Source organism: Terrapene carolina, unplaced genomic scaffold (genome assembly GCF_002925995.2).
Source record: "Terrapene carolina triunguis isolate 2854851 unplaced genomic scaffold, T_m_triunguis-2.0 Scaffold96, whole genome shotgun sequence".
Classification (NCBI taxonomy): domain Eukaryota; kingdom Metazoa; phylum Chordata; order Testudines; family Emydidae; genus Terrapene; species Terrapene triunguis.
The window spans coordinates 51,172,665-51,186,923 of record NW_020664447.1 but is presented as its reverse complement, the minus strand read 5'-3'; positions in this window follow the sequence as shown (position 1 = coordinate 51,186,923).

Sequence of the window (14,259 nt, the reverse complement as noted above, 5' to 3'; positions counted from 1 at the left end):
ATTGTTCTGTTAAAATATGTGTAGCAACACTACGTGCAAAGTTATAAGATTCTGTTTTATAATTGTTACTGAAATATGCTGTAATTCTGGGTAACACCCACAAATCAATTTTTCAGAGACACACTGGGAGGCAGTGACCATGAGATGGTCGAGTTCAGGATCCTGACACAAGGAAGAAAGGAGAGCAGCAAAATATGGACCATAGACTTCAGAAAAGCAGACTTTGACTCCCTCAGGGAACTGATGGGCAGGATCCCCTGGGAAAATAACGTAAGGGGGAAAAGGAGTCCAGGAGAACTGGCTGTATTTTAAAGAATCCTTATTGAGGTTGCAGGAACAAACCATCCCGATGTGTAGAAAGAATAGTAAATATGGCAGGCGACCAGCTTGGCTTAACAGTGAAATCCTTGCTGATCTTAAACACAAAAAATAAGATTACAAGAAGTAGAAGCTTGGACAAATGACCAGGGAGGAGTATAAAAATATTGCTCAGGCATGCAGGAGTGAAATCAGGAAGGCCAAATCACACTTGGAGTTGCAGCTAGCAAGAGATGCTAAGAGTAACAAATAGGGTTTCTTCAAGTATGTTAGCAACAAGAAATCAAGGAAAGTGTGGGCCCCTTACTGAATGAGGGAGGCAACCTAGTGACAGGGTATGGAAAAAGCTAATGTACTCAGTGCTTTTTTTGCCTCTGTCTTCACGAACAAGGTCAGCTCCCAGACTACTGCACTGGGCAGCACAGCATGGGGAGGAGGTGACCAGTCCTCTGTGGAGAAAGAAATGGTTCAGGACTATTTAGAAAAGCTGGATGAGCACAAGTCCATGTGGCCAGATGCGCTGCATCCTAGGGTGCTAAAGGAGTTGGTGGATATGATTGCAGAGCCATTGGCCATTATCTTTGAAAACTCATGGCGATCGCCCTTGTTGCCAAGAAGACTAACGGCATTTTTGGCTGTATAAGTAGGGGCATTGCCAGCAGATCGAGGGATGTGATCATTCCCCTCTATTCGACATTGGTGAGGCCTCATCTGGAGTACTGTGTCCAGTTTTGGGCCCCACATTACAAGAAGGATGTGGAAAAATTGGAAAGAGTCCAACGGAGGACAACAAAAATGATTAGGGGGCTGGAGCACATGACTTATGAGGAGAGGCTGAGGGAACTGGGCTTGTTTAGTCTACAGAAGAGAAGAATGAGGGGGGATTTGATAGCTGCTTTCAACTACCTGAACGGGGGTTCCAAACAGGATGGATCTAGACAGTTCTCAGTGGTACCAGATTATAGAACAAGGAGTAATGGTCTCAAGTTGCAGTGGGGGAGGTTTAGGTTGGATATTAGGAAAAACTTTTTCACTAGGAGGGTGGTGAAGCACTGGAATGGGTTACCTAGGGAAGCGGTGGAATCTCCTTCCTTAGAGGTTTTTAAGGTCAGGCTTGACGAAGCCCTGGCTGGGATGATTTAGTTGGAGATTGGTCCTGCTTTGAGCAGAGGGTTGGACTAGATGACCTCCTGAGGTCTCTTCCAACCCTGATATTCTATGATTCTATGATCCCAGACAGGTGTTAAAGGGTCATCACCTACTTAAGCGGCCATCCTCCAGCTGGGAAGGGGGGAAGGTGTTAACAAGAAATTTACATTTAATCAAAGGATGATTCAAACCTCACATCAACAATGGATTGTGTATTACCATGTCTCAGCAAGGATGTTTCTAGCACAAGGAATTGGATTATAAAGAGGGAGGAGAACACTTGACTTCACCTCTCCTCCTCCCATCGCTCTGCTCATGACATCAATGACTCTCAAAAAAATGAACTAAGGAGGAGTGGTCCCAGACTGAAAGGAGACCCAGCCTGTGAAATTTACAAACCTTTGCTTTCAAGTTCACTTAGCTTAAATTAGGAATTAGTTTGTGTATTACTCTTTTATTTTCTTTTGTAATCAATCCTGACTTTTATGCATCATCACTTGTAATCACTTAAAATCTATCTTTCTGTAGTTAATACACTAGTTAAGATAAAATAGTAAGATAAGTTTATTTGGATTAAAGCATTGTGGTAAACTTCATTTGGGATAACAAAGCTGGTGTATATATCATTTTCCTTTGATGAAATGGCAGACGTTCTATTAGCTTGCATTGTTCAGTAATGTGCTGGACAGTACAAGATGCACATTTCTGGGGGAACAAAGCTGGAACTAAAAATTTGCAGGTATTGCCCTGTATGTAATTCATGAGTGACTGGTCAGAGTGCTCATGTACTTATCTGGGAGTGAATTTGCATGGTGAAGGCTGTGTGAGCAGGCCAGGAGTGGCTGTTCTGACAGTAAAACAGTGTGAAAGGCACTCCAGGCTACAGAATTAAGGAGACGCGGCTGTTTGTTTAACAGTCCAGATTGTACCCTGGGTAATGTCAAATAATTATTCCTTATTTTTAAGACAGACAAGCATGGAATGTAACCCCCTTCCATTGCATGAAACATTGCACAATGAGAGCCTGATCCAGTATATTGAAAGCAATGGGAATTTTGCCATGAACTTCAGATATAGATTGGATAGAACTAGGGGGAAAATCAAAGGCCCAGGGAGGCTACAGTAGCTAAAAAAGGGTAACCATTATTGTTGTGATTTTTGTAAAGATGTTGATGGTCATCGTGTGTACATCTGTCTAGCTATCTACAAACACATTTTACAAAGGTTAAGAAGAATACAAAGTTTGCTATTCATATGTTGTTACTTTTCAATCAATAAGCCAGACCCCATAGCATTCAATTTTTTATTTTAATTAATTTCTGTTTGATTTAGCAAGCTATAAATGTTAGAGTTTTAAATCTCCTGTTCTTTGTGAGATTTAACTGAACTTTAGGAACACATTATCAATTGTAGCTTTTCTTTGAGGCTTTCTGAGTGATGGATGGGTCCCGTATATATTCAGTTCATTAATTGTTTCTTTAGGGGGGAGAAGGGGAAACTGAAACATTAAAACAGGTTGCCTCTCCCCCCCCCGTCCCCCAGAGTTTATTAAAATAAAATGTTTCTTCGGCTCCTGATTTAAAAAAGGAAGGAGAGATAAAAGATCTAAACGAATTGTATTTCTTATTTGTAATGAACAATATCTCTCTGTCCTTTTATAATGCAGGAAAAGGTCATATGGTCTCCCTTTTTCTTTCTCTTTACATTTTTGACACCTATGTGAATTTATCTCATTGTTTTGGGCTGTTTACTTCATACATTCTTTAATATAAATTCCTTTGGCATTTTATTGGGCCTCTTCCCCGGGGGATTGAAGTTCTCTTCCTTTTTAATTAGATTGACCTTTTGGTTCACTTGGCTGCCCTCATAATGACTGAGAGCGGCTGTTCTCTTGGAAGGCAACTTGAAATGAGACTGAAAACAATTATATGAAATAAAAATATTTTATACCACTATCCCCGTAATATAACTGCATAATCATTATTTTCATAGCACCTAACACAAAGAAATACTAGCTTCTGCAAATTTTGTGATGCTTTAATGAGGACAGGCTGTTTCTCATCTTCTAGAATGAAACTTTTATAGTGCACTTTGTGACTAATATCTTCAGAGTATATTTTTACTGTCCTGTAATGGCTTGCCTTTTCCATCCTTCCAAGTTACAAAGGGTAAACTTTAAGTAACTGTAAAGCTTAAAAGGCCCTTTGCTGCCATCCATTATGTAGTGTGTGTGTCTCTTATTTTTGCCAATTTTATGCAAGAGAGGCACACTTTGAGTTATGCTCTCCAGGCAATAGAGTGCATTCAATGGACTTTTCGTGACACCAGGAGTGAGTATACATCCTTCAAAGAGTTTGAAAATGAATAGAAAGAGCACATTACCCAGCCCTGCGTAATTGTCTTGAAAATGTATGCCAACGCACAAAAAATACTCACCCACCTTTCACCATGATAATGATGGGAGGGGGGAATAGGGGAGAACTACTTGCACAGCAAAAATAATTACTCACCTTGAGCCAGTGAGTAAATAGTATCAAAGTACCTCACAATGTATCCACAGTAAAATCAGCATTGTAAAATCCTATTACATTCTGTGGGCCTGATTGTCCTTTTACTTTGACCAATGGACTTCAATTGAGTTATTCTTTATTTATACCAGTGTCACTGAGAGAAGAATTAGGCCCAGTGACTTCATAGCATAGAGTAACTCCTGAAAGTATATCATAGGGTAGCATTGCATATTAAACAATATAGTTCAGTGGATGTTTGTGATATAAAATGTCAATGGCATCATCATGAAATGTCATGATTTCGTATATTAGTATCACAAAGTCCCCTGAATGTTAGCTCATATTGTCGTATGCCTTGTAAGCAGGGGCCATATTAAACCATGTAGCTTACAGAGTTTATCATAGAACTGAGACATGCGAGTCATCATTATTATAGAAGAAAATCCCATTGGGCCATGCTACCTGTACTCCTGCTGGGAGCAGGAGTACAGGTAATACTTTATTCTTTGAGGAGTCCCATTGTGATTAAATACATTTCAACACATTTGAGATTTTAAAAAAGCCCAAGGCACTAGTATTTAAGTAATGCTGAGATCTAGGTAAATAGTTGCAAAAGCTTGGCCCGAGTAGAATATTGGTTTAGATCTCTGAGCCTCTCTGGTATATCAGCAGGATATGCAGCCCTGGATGCTTAATCATGCTCTTGAAGGAGATCCATCTATTTCCCTGTTAACTGTGTAGTACCTTAACTATTCAAAGGGGACTTGAGTAGCTGTATATGATGGTGCCTCTCTAGTGTTCCAGTGTAGTAAATGTAATAGGTGTGTGCTGCCATCTAAGTAGACCTGAAGAAAGAAGGTCAAGTTTCAGGAAGGACCTCATCCTGTATAGCACCAGGGGACTCAGAAATACAAGCTGAGTCCAGACTTTTATTTCTCAAACAGCCATCCGCATGTAACAATGGCTTCTCAGCATACTTAATAAAGATCTCTTTCCTACAATTCTGCTGGCCATATCACCTATGGCTAATGAAATAGGTATCTCAATTAGTTGTGGAGGAAAGGACCAGCTTTAATTCTTTGCTGTGCCCACAGTATCTGATTCTGTTTTAAATTTTGTTATCATGAAAGTAAATATAACTGTCATGAAATGAATTTTTGTAATATTTTTTAAGTGGCACAAATTCACTTTCTAAATTATGAGCACCTATGTTTTGATGAATCCAGGTGTTTGGTACCTAAACTCTCTAGCATCCAGTCTCTGATTTGTAAACATAAGAACATCATTTGAACATACATATGGAGCAGTAAGTACACAATCAGCAAGTACAAATGTCAATTGCTCTTATTATTCAGCTTTTAGGCAACCAAAATGTCAGGAACCTGAACCCTGGTGTCCACATTTTGCTACCAATAAATGCAAGTACCCATAATTAGAATCCATGTCTGAAAAAATGGCCTAACATGTTTAGTACTGTATAACAATTTTAGTAATAGATTTTTTTTTAAAATGCTCAAAGTTATGATTTGGAGGAGTTGCCCACTGCCAGCAATTGATTTTAGCTGGTGTGTGACGAAGTTCTACTATTTTTTTTTCCTTTTTCTCTTCCACCTCTTTGGAATTCTTTCTGAATAAATTTCAGAATGAAATTATCTGACATCAGTGAAAGAATGAGCAGGAAAATTCTGCAAAGCTCATAAAAGCAGTGAAATAAATATAAATACTGATTGATAAAAGTTAATGAAATAGAGAGGAAATGACAGAAATATAAAGAATTGTATGTAAAATTTCACTTTTGCTTAGAGTTAAGCATGTGCTTAAGTGCTATGCTTGAATAGAGATGAGTAGTCCTGCTGAAGTTAATGGAACACACAAGTTTAAAGTTAAGCACAAGCTTGAGTGATTTGATGAGAGACTAAATAAGCTTTTTTGTGAGAGGGTAAAAGTAGATTTTTACCTATTAAAATGGTTTAGAACTGGTAATCTTCAATGTTTCTCAATTATTTGGTATTTAATTCCAGGCTTCATAAGATATACAAAATGCTATTTGTTCCATGTAAGGGATAAGAAGCTCCAGGAAGGAAATCATATAAGTTATGTATGACTTTCTGCAGCGAAGACTAGTTGGCACTGTGAAACTTCAGTGGTCTGAGAGAGCTGATCTTACAATACAAAGAAATTTGCTTAGAAGGACATGGCCAGAAATCCTCTCTTCAGTAAGGAAATTTTTTTCCTGGAGAAGGTCTTTGAATCAACAGCTAAGTATCGTGAAAAGGCTAAACACTCTTTACTGCTCCCAAGTATAAGTATCAACAATTAACTGAACTGATCCTTAACTTTAGTCAATGCATCAAGGCACAGTTCACTCCAGCAAAATAGCTGATGCTTCCAGAATTACTTGAGAGTAGCTGTAGCAAAAAGCTTAATTTGAAATACCAATGGTTATGGCAAACATTTATTTTTAGTAACTGGTATTTTTCCCTCCAAATGGGTGTACTTAGCCATATTTATTCCTAATGACTCACCACCTGCTTTGGGGAACTTTCTATTGAGGCCAGGACATGGCAGATGGGGTGTGGTTGAGCAGAGCTCCACTAAGCCAGACCCTCCACTGGCATAAAGTCCCTAACTTGCTCTACTCAGGCAGCATAGAGTACTGAGGCCAGTGACTCCAAGATTGTGCCACTGAAAAGATATTGTCCAACTTAACTTCTTAGAGATGCTGCAGAATATTACACACAACTCTGCAAATCCACAGTTTCTGCAATGTAAAGATTATGTTTTCGGGCATAGTATATAAATATGGGAGCTGAAAAAGTGAGAGTTAATACAGTATACAACCTTGTCTATATGTTTGAGTGAGAGAAATTCATTTAAAATGACGTTAAGATGATGGTACTGAATTACCTGGTAGACATGTCATATTGTACTCTGCAAGACAACTGACATCATGTGAAGCTTCTGAGTTCAGCCAGTATTTCATATTTCTGTCATGAAGGATGTTTGGCCATTTCATCAACTTCATATGCTCAAAAAAAAAATGGCAAATTTAAAACAATGACCTGTACAACAATCTTTAGCAGATCATCATCATATACCACTCAAACTTCTTTCCTTTAATGTGGATTTCTGCATGAAAATCCACACTGCTCGTTCTGTGTAAAGTGGAAAAAAATATCATTCTTTCCCTTCAGGCAGCTTGTCAAACTATCTACCATGCAGCTCCTGGGGCCATGTGAGGTCTATAAAGCAAAGACTCCGTATAGAATTTTAAGTAGGGTTTGTTTCTATGGGGTTTGTGGAGGTGGTCTGTTCCTTGCATAATGTTAATACCTGGTAAAATAGAGGCTTCCTGGTATAAAAATTGATGTGAGATTCTCCATAATTCAGTACACTCCTCTCCTAACCAGAATGTGTGAATATTTGCTGATGGCAGGTGGAGGGAAGAGGAATGTCATCTTCTTTAATGATCCCTCCAGTGGTGGTTGGATAGACTAGAGGGGTGATCATATCTGAGGATGGAGAGATCAGGATGGGCTTTGTTTGAAAGGGGCCATGCAGCAGAAATAGCAGAGAAATGAAAGGCCTCTTAACCAAACTTTCCTCTAAAAAGTTTAGATTCATTTTGAGGGATTAGTCAAGATCCAGGACAGTTCTTTGTGTAACCAAACTACTAGACTGTAAAGTGGATAGAAAGTTGGCTAGATTGTCGGGCTCAACAGGTAGCGATCAATGGCTCGATGTCTAGTTGGCAGCCGGTATCAAGTGGAGTGCCCCAGGGGTCAGTCCTGGGGCCAGTTTTATTCAACATCTTTATTAATGATCTGGATGATGGGATGAATTGCACCCTCAGCAAATTCGCAGATTACAGTAAGCTGGGGGGAGAGGTAGATGTGCTGGATGGTAGGGATAGGGTCCAGAGTGACCTAGAGAAATTTGACTATTGGTCCAAAAGAAATCTGATGAGGTTCAACAAGGACAAGTGCAGAGTCTTGCACTTCGGACGGAAGAATCCCATGCACCGCTACAGGCTGGAGACTGACTGGCTAAACAGCAGTTCTGCAGAAAAGGAGCTGGGGATTACAGTGGACGAGAAGCTGGATATGAGTCAGCAGTGTGCCCTCATTGCCAAGAAGGCCAATGGCATATTGGGCTGTATTAGCAGGACCATTGCCAGCAGATCGAGGGAAGTGATTATTCCCCTCTATTCGGCACTGGTGAGGCCACACCTGGAGTATTGTGTCCAGTTTTGGTCCCCCCCCAGTACAGAAGGGATGTGGACAAATTGGAGATAGTCCAGCGGACGGCAATGAAAATGATTAGGGGTCTGGGGCACATGACTTACGAGGAGAGGCTGAGGGAACTGGTGTTATTTAGTCTGCAGAAGAGAAGAGTGAGGGGGGATTTGATAGCAGCCTTCAACTACCTGAAGGGGGGTCCCAAAAAGGATGGAGCTAGGCTGTTATCAGTGGTGGCAGATGACAGAACAAGAAGCAATGTTCTCAAGTTGCCGTAGGGGAGGTCTAGGTTGGATATTAGTGTGGAAGAGAACACTATTTCACTAGGAGGGTGGTGAAGCACTGGAATGGGTTACATAGGGAGGTGGTGGAATCTCCATCCTTAGAGGTTTTTAAGGCCCAGCTTGACAAAGCCCTGGCTGGGATGATTTAGTTGGTGTTGGTCCTGCTTTGAGCAGGTGGTTGGACTAGATGACCTCCTGAGGTCTCTTCCAACCCTAATCTTCTGTGATTCTGTGAATCCACTGATTCATAATGTATGTATTGTTTTAATGAAATACTTTTTAAGTATTCATGTTTAAGCTTTTTAAGTTCTTAGACCAGTGGTGGGGAACCTGTGGCCTGCAGGCCGCACGTGGCCCACCAGGGTAATCCGCTGGTGGGCTGCGAGACAGTTTGTTTACTGCGGCCATGCAAATGTAAATAAATGGGCCGCAGGTTGCCCACCACTGCTTTAGTGTGTTGGATCCCAAGTATCCACACAATTCCACAGAGGCAGGACTGTGGCTTCCATGATTGCAAAGCTGGGCCTTTGGGCATCACCAATTCCTGTCTCTCTCAATGGCTTCCTGCACTGAGTTCAGCCAAGCCAGACTCCTGTGAGAGACTTGTTCTTTACCCCTTCAGGGTGCAATGCTTTCAGTAAGTATCTGCAGTGACAGAAGGCAGCATTTTCAAAACAAAGTAAAAATTTATTACTCACCTGACACACAGCATCTGGAAATCCTTAGGTCAGCATAGAGAAGGTTAGATATAGTCCATACTGGCTAAAGCAGGAACCCATCTCTGCTTCCTTTCTCTGTCTCTGTCCCTTTGATCTAGCTCTAAATGAGTGCCCTATCTCTATGAGATCAGCTCTTCACACAGCCACCTGACACCTTTCCTTTTTGTTCTGCAGCTCAGGGCCTTTGCTCTGCTTCCCTGCCGAGAGGTGGGGGGAATCTCCTTCTCTTGGCTGTTTGTCACTAGGTGTGAATGTCCCAGCCATTGGGTTTTCCATCATCTCTTCCAGTTCCTTGGTTCACATGTCCATTTGTTAATGACTTTGATCTCCAACCAGGTGGCTACCTGAGGCCAACACTTCATCTCTTCCCTTTACACTCAGCGCAGAGTTGTGCAAAGCACAGAGAAACTGAGGTGTGTATAGGACTCATAAAAATACTACTAAAATTTCCACATTCATCATAGGCATTGTAGCAATCCTTTCCATTATGATCTATTTTGAAAAGTGGTTTTTAATGCTATTTTATAAATAGAAACATTAAAGTAGATAATGCAAATCCTATCAATCATAATATCAAATGTTTATCTAGAGGCCAAATCCTGGAGCTACATCTATTTAGACCAGCCAAGGAGCTGGTCTGACATTTCTAACAATTTAATAAGCAACATTGCTACAAGTACTGAACATGCTGAGTGAAATCCAACTGCACTACACCTCCACTACGTTCAGTTTCCATTATAGTGTGCAATGTAGCAGAAGTCAAATGTAATGTATATGGTGTCATGAAATCAAGGGTTATTACTATTAAATGTAGAGCTGGCTGTTTTCTGCTTCATTGGTGCAGTGAATTAATTGAAATTAAGTGTCTCTCAACATAAATTTTGCAGTGTCTTTGCTTCATTTTCTCTATTAATACTTGAATGAACCAAGAATTCATTAGGTACCAGCTGAATGACTCTAAACTCCTTGAAAGCAATCAAGTACATTTTGTGTATTTTACATTAATTCCTCCTGATTGATATCAATTACAGGTATGTGCGATTTAATGCATATCACATTTCATATTACTGTCTTCCTTCTACTTGTAATTTTGTGATTCTAATTACATGGGTAAAATAATGTTGTCACTGGTTTGATTTTTCAGTAGAGAAGGAGGCAAACTATTAAACCCCAAATATTAACAGCCCTGAACTTGAAGAAGTCTGGGTTCAGAGCTACACTTTTCAGCTTGATCCCAGATCTTTTTCTTTCTTTCTTTCTTTCTTTCTTTCTTTCTTTCTTTCTTTCTTTCTTTCTTTCTAATCTAGCATCATATACAAAGAGGCAGATCTTGCTATTGGCTTAAATAATACAGAGCACTAGAAACTGAACAAATATAGCAATGCAATGACTCAAACAATCTACCAGGTGGTTTTAAAAGTCTTTCACTTATAGCATATACCTCCTTTCTCTAAGCATTTGTGCTCAATATCCTCCTCCCTTGAGTACTGAAAGGCTTTGCAAAAAGCACACAACACACCTAACAGATCTTCATTTTATGACGAGAGCTATCATCAGCACTATTTTCTTACCTCATTTAGGAAGTTGAATTGCAGGAGATGTGAAATCCTGCCACACCACAAATGGTGGCCATCATTTGGGATTCATTCCAGCTGATGATAAGTCCTCTTGATTCTGTTTTTCAATTGTCCAAAGCTTGGTTTTTTTCCCCACGGAACATTTGTCTTTCTAACAGCCCACTTCCCTTACTCACTATCTTACCAGCCACTTCACCTTCATGGCATCTGTCTGCTCAAGGAGAAGATGACTACAAATAGTCCTTGAGATAAACTTTGGCATTACTCACTGGTTCAAACTTCATAATGTTGATTATCTGGGAGTTATAATCGAATCCCTTAATGTTAGTCTAAGAACAGATGTGAGTTACTTGGTATCACAAAATTACAAGTATAAAGGAAGCTGGTATGAAATGTGGTTAAATCTCACATGTCTGTACTTTATATCAGTTAGGAGGAAATAATGTAAAATGCACAACGTATTTCAATGCTTTAAAGGAGCTTAGAGTGATTCAGTTGGTACCCAATGAGGGGTATGAAAATGGAAAGATAGTGAGTGTATGGTGACAATGTAGCAGAACCTTAAGAAAAAGTTGGGTTGTTTTCAGCCTTTTTAAAAAATGGGACTCATTTATGTAACCCCACAGTGGAAGCTGGGGGTTCTGGAAATCTCTGGGCTCCTGGTAGTATCCAAGAGAATGGCATGAGATCCACCAAAGAAAGATGTAAAGCCCACAGGAGAACTGTGGGTTAAATTCGGAGGGGGGGGGGTCTGGTTTCACAAAGAATTATATGGCCTGGACTGCAGTTTTGTGACCAGGTGGAAAAAACATTTTGGGAATGAACTGCCTTTTCAGATAACATAAGTTTTGCTTTGGTTTAGATTTAGAAGCATTCTTTGTCAGTGTTGTAAAGTATTGCATTTTTTTAAAAGACTACTATTTAATGTATGCAGGAATATGAAGCATAACTAAATTGTGAGAATGTTATTGAAACTTACTAACATACTTTATGTCCTGATGTATCAGATGCCCCCCCAAACTCTGCTTCTACAATATAATAATCTGTGCCACAAACACTAAGGCACAATGGGAAAAACAAGGATGAATTTTTGGTCCTATTTTCAAATGTCCTTCCTTGTCATTTTAATATTGTTATGAAATAGGCTTTATATATTTATAAAAAACAAAATGTGATTAGGGCTGTCAAGGGATTAAAAAAATTAATTGTGATTAATCGTGCTGTTAAACAATAACAGAATACCACATATTTAAATATTTTTGGATGTTTTCTACATTTTCAAATATATTGATTTCAGTACAACACAAAATACAGTGCTCACTTTATATTTATTTTTTATTACAAATATTTGCACTGTAAAAAACAAAAGAAATAGTATCTTTCAATTCACCTAATACAAGTACTGTAGTGCAAGGTCTTTATTATGAAAGTTGAACTTACAAATGTAGAATTGAGTACAAAAAAACTGCATTCATAAATAAAACAATGTAAAACTTTAGACCCTGCAAATCCATTCAGTCCTACTTCAACCAATCGCTCAGACAAACAAGGTTGGTTACAATTTGCAGGAGATAATGCTGCCTGCTTCTTGTTTACAATGTCACCTGAAAGTGAGAACAGGCATTCACATGGCACTGTTGTAGCTGGCGTCGCAAGATATTTACGTGCCAGATGCACTAAAGATTCATATGTCCCTTCATCTTCAACCACCATTCCAGAGGAAATGCGTCCATGCTGATGATGGGTTCTGCTCAATAACGATCCAAAGCAGAAGGGACTGATGCATGTTCATTTTCATCATCGGGGTCAGCAGCAGAAAGTTGATTTTTTTTGTGATTTGAGTTCTGTAGTTTCCGCATCGGAGTGTTGCTCTTTTCAGACTTCTAAAAGCATGCTCCATACCTTGTCCCTCTCAGATTTTTGGACGGTGCTTCAGATTCTTAAACCTTGGGTCAAGTGCTGTAGCTATTTTTAGAAATATCACATTGGTACCTTCTTTGCGTTTTTTCAAATCTGCTGTGAAAGTGTTCTTAAAATGAACATGTGCTGGGTCATCATCTGAGACTGGTATAGCATGAAATATATGGCAGAATGTGGGTAAAACAGAAAAGGAGACATACAATTCTCCCCCAAGGAGTTCAGTCACCAATTTAATTAATGCATTATTTTTTTAATGAGCATCTTCAGCATGGAAGCATGTCCTCTGGAATGGTGGCTGAAGCATGAAGGGGCATACGAATTGTTTAGCATATCTGGGACATAAATACCTTGCAGTGACGGCTACAAAAGTGCCATGTGAATGCCTGTTCTCACTTTCAGGTGAGCTAACCGTGATTAATCGACAGCCCTAAATGTGATTTCTCACATTATATTTGTAGCCTTCAAATGGGTGATGAAAGGTTTGGAGATGTTCATGTGAACAGTAGCACACAATGTCCTTGTTTCTCTTGTATCCCAACAATTAAAATGTTGGCAGCTTGAGTAAGCTTTTGTAAAAGCAAAATGAAGTGTTCCAAGAAATCTATATTTTGATAAGTATTATCATAGTTGGTATGTCCAAATATGTGGTTTTCTTCCCCCCTCCCTCCCTCCAAATACTAGCTGTGTATACCAGCTTTGGGAACAGCCCACAACAAATCCATACTTTGTGAGCATTTGAGAATTTTCATTCCTTCAGCAGTCTCATTAAAATCAGAGTCCCACAGGTTTCTAAAATTAGTCTGGACAGACTGAAAAACCAACCTGATAGCTTTCTTTGACAGGATAACAAGTCTTGTGGATAGGGGGAAGTGGTAGATGTGGTATATCTTCACTTCAATAAGGCTTGTGATACTGACTCGCAAGACCTTCTGATAAACAAACTAGGGAAATTCAACCTAGATGGAGCTATTATAAGATGGGTGGATAATTGGTTGGAAAACTGTTCCCAGATAGTAGTTATCAGTGGTTCACAGTCAAGCTGGACGGCCATATTGAGTGGAGTCCCCCAGGGATCAGTTCTGGACTAAGTTCCCTCTAAGCTGTGTGGCTGCACCGCCGCCCAGCAGTCTATCAAGTGCTGTGCAATTCATGTGCCCTTCCCCCCATGGCAGCACTGCTCCTGCCCTCTGCCTTGGAGCCCCTGGCCAACAGCTTCTGGGAGCCTCCTGCTTGCTGTGCAGAGTGGAGTGGGGGACAGAGAGGGGTGCTGATGTCAAGGTGTCCCCTTCTCCTTGCCCTTATACCCCATTACTGCAGAGTAAGGGGGGACACGACAGGGCTCAGGAGTGGGATGGAGGGAGCTTGCTGACAGCTGCTGCTGTGTCTGAACAAACAGGCTGCAGACTCGTGAGTGCCGAACTACTTAAAAGGGCAGTGTACTTAAAGGGGCAACACGTGTCTCTCTCTCTCACACAGTGTCTCTCGCTCTCTCTCTCTCACACACACACACACACACACACACACACACACACACACACACACAC